The sequence below is a fragment of the Elephantulus edwardii genome, unplaced genomic scaffold, assembly GCF_000299155.1.
Source record: "Elephantulus edwardii isolate Elephantulus edwardi_28Jun2011 unplaced genomic scaffold, EleEdw1.0 scaffold00297, whole genome shotgun sequence".
NCBI lineage: Eukaryota > Metazoa > Chordata > Mammalia > Macroscelidea > Macroscelididae > Elephantulus > Elephantulus edwardii.
The window spans coordinates 1,774,453-1,777,852 of NW_006400047.1; the positions used below are offsets into that span (position 1 = coordinate 1,774,453).

The 3,400-nt window shown below is 37.3% G+C and overlaps 1 pseudogene; it reads left to right on the forward strand.

The window, feature by feature from the left end:
- The first annotated feature begins 2,627 nt into the window (after positions 1-2,627).
- LOC102874014 lies at positions 2,628-3,005 on the forward strand (annotated as a pseudogene).
- The last annotated feature ends 395 nt before the right edge of the window (positions 3,006-3,400 follow it).

A 3,400-nucleotide genomic window follows, 5' to 3' on the forward strand; every position in this document is an offset into this window, starting at 1 on the left:
AAAATTCTTGCCTCCAAGGAGTAACTTAGTTCCGCCCTCTACAAGGACAAACCCGTTTGTACTCACGCTAATATTTATAGTTGCACTAGGGGGCACTGTTGAGTTACAAAACACCCTCAATAGTGTTTCCTGGTTTATATTAATGCTGAACTTGTAACTTCTTTAATTTATGTCAGTATTTCACCTTCTGCTCTAACAGTAGGATATGAAAAAGACGTCTATTTGCTTCCAATGCAGAAAAAAATAATTAGGATTTAAAGCAGTCCTTGTTGAAAGTTGTTGAAAAAATGCATATTTGTGAAGCAGGGCTGTTATTCCCCTCCCCCCCTTTGTCATTTTTTTGGGTTATAAATTTACGTTAGTGATACAGCCAATATACAAGCCTTAGTTGTAGCAACCAGAGGAAGAAACAAGATGTGACCCCTTTTGTAAGATGGTCATAATATTCCCATGGAAGCAGGGGATATTCATTCATCTGAAGCTGCGAATGGTCTTGCCTTTTGTTGTCATTTTGAAATGGATTTTTCTGTTGCTGAAATGTTATAGGAACAACAGCCCCATAGCTAGAAATCATGTTTCTTCACAAAAGAAGTCCTCTCCTCCTCAAAGCAGTCATGTGACCTATCCCACAATGCCCGGTCTGTGACCAAGTCTCGCTGGAACAAACCTTTTTTGGGACTGATTCATGTTGTGTATCTTTTCTGCTGTTTCTCTCAAGTTTTGTGCCTGCTGTGATGGAATCTTTTTTCTCCTTTAAAAAATGCTGAAAAGCACAGCACACGTAAAGCCCAAAAATCAATTAAGAGACAATGTAATTGTACAGATTTGGGGAGAAGTCACAAATATTACATCATGTAGGTTTTTTAAAAGATGATTGCGATGATTAGAAGTTTTTAACTGAAAAAGCTAGACTAGCTGTGTGACCGTTTAAACTTTTTTCGACGTTATTCGAACTGATAAGAAATTCAGTAGAATATCAAGGGTTTTTAAAAAATATCACTTAGTAAAATTATCTCTTAAAATATTTTGAGAATGATGTGTCCTTGTTGAATTCCTTTACTAATGAAAAACATTCGTTTATGCATTTCTGTGTACCTCTGTTTGTGATTTTTTTTGTTCACCTAACACCACTCTTCACTGGCACTAAGCCCAACAATTCCAGCCCAGCAGTTTATTACTTTCAGTACTCTTTGATTATCTGAATCTCAGGATGATGAGACTTCAGTATGAAATACACTTCAGCATCAAGAAAACAAAAAATATTCACCACTGGATCAATAAACATCTTGATAAACAGAAAGAAAATTGACATGGTCAAGGATTTAATTTAACTTGGATCGCCAATCAATACTTACAGAAGCAGCAGTCAAGAAATAAAATATGTTACATTGGGTAAATATGCCATCAAGGATCTCTTTAAAGTGCGAATGAGCAAGGATGCAATTTTAAAGACTAAGGTGTACAGACTCAAGCCATGGTATTTTTCAATTTCTTTAAACACATTTGAAAGCTGAAAAAGAAGAATAAGAAAGATGGGAGAACCATTGATGCCTTTGAATTGTGGAGTTGCCAAATAATATTGACTATTCCATGGATGACCAAAAGAACAAGAAAATCTGTTTTGGAAGAAGTGTAACCTTGAAGGTGGTTTTGAGGATGATAAGAATTCACCTCACATACTTTGGGCATGTTTTCAGGAAATGCTTGTCCCAGGAGAAGGAAATCATGCTTGGTAAAGTAAAGGATTAGCCAAAGGGAAGAAGATCTTTTGTGAGATGTATTAACACCTCAAGGTTCAGCACACCAGAAATTGCAAAGCTAGTGCAGGATTAACAGGGTTGTTTTGTTGTATACAGACTTGCTATGAGTTGGGGCAGGCTCGAAGGCGCTTAATAACAAGAAGTTGATTAGTATGGTAATACTTTCATTGTAATGTCTTTGTAAAGATTAAATGATGCATTTATGGAAAGTGGACAGAATGGAATAAGGTTCTATGTAATCAGGTGTGTCTTTTTTGCATTTAATGATGCAATGGACAAAACCAGTAAGAAGCTAAACTACTAGTTAATTGTGTGCTCCCTCACCATGCTGGGAAAATTTACCAAGGCAATGCCAGTATGGAAAATGGGGTGAGCATGTCTTTCTTAGTACCAGAGGAAAAGCATGCCTACTTGTAAAAATATAGGACAAACCTAAGCTTTGTATAACATACACGATAGGCCTCCTTTCCTCTAAACATGTATTAACCATTATTTATTTTGCAATTGAAAAGCTTAATGTGAATGCCTATGAATTAAAGAAATAAATGAACAAATTAGTGAGTGAAAGCACTGGTGGCCTAGTGCTAAGAAGCTGCCCTGCAATCCTGAAGGCATGTTGTTTGAGGCCACCAGCTGCTCTGCTGGAGAAGGATGGGCAATCTCCTCTTATGCGACCAATTGCCTTTGAAAACCTGCTGGAGGGTCAGCTATGGGTTGCTTCTGACTTGGCACTAAATAACAATAGAAGTGAAGCTTGTGTTTTTCTTGTTGCCTCAGAGTCATGATTGGAATAGAAATAAAAAAAAAAATTGAGATCCAACATCTTAACAAGGCTGCACTTGTGGTAGCTCCACTCTGAGCTTCGCGATGCCGCCCAAGGACGACAAGAAGAAGAAAGACGCCAGAAAGTCGGCCAAGAAGGACAAAGACCCAGTGAACAAATCTGGGGGCAAGGCCAAGAAGAAGAAGTGGTCCAAAGGCAAAGTTCGGGATAAGCTCAATAACCTGGTCTTGTTTGACAAAGCCACATATGACAAACTTTGCAAAGAAGTTCCCAACTATAAGCTTATAACCCCAGCTGTTGTCTCAGAGAAACTGAAGATTCGGGGTTTCCTGGCCAGGGCAGCCCTTCAGGAGCTGCTAAGTAAAGGGCTTATCAAGCTGGTTTCAAAACCCAGAGCTCAAGTGATTTACACCAGAAACACCAAAGGTGGCGATGCCCCAGCTGCTGGAGAAGATGCATAAACAGGTTCAACCAACTGTACATTTTAAAAAATAAAACTTTACTCAATCAAAAACAAAATAAAAATTTGAAAAGATAGTAGGATTCGTAGTCCCAGATATACAAATGAGGTGACTATTAAGAAATAGTTTGTCAATAATACTGAAGAAAAAGATCCCCTCAAACTCATTGCTATCAAGTTAGAACTGACCCGTAACTTGTCCTCAAGAATACTTATCTAAAAATATATGTATTGTGTAGGTATACATATACATATATATGTATATAGCATGCATATACATATATATGTGTGTGAATGGACTAAACCATTTCCAAAATATTTCTCACAAACTAGTAAAGTTCAAAAAGACAAGATTTCTGTTACTTACAGTACTTCAAACTACCATATATTATATTT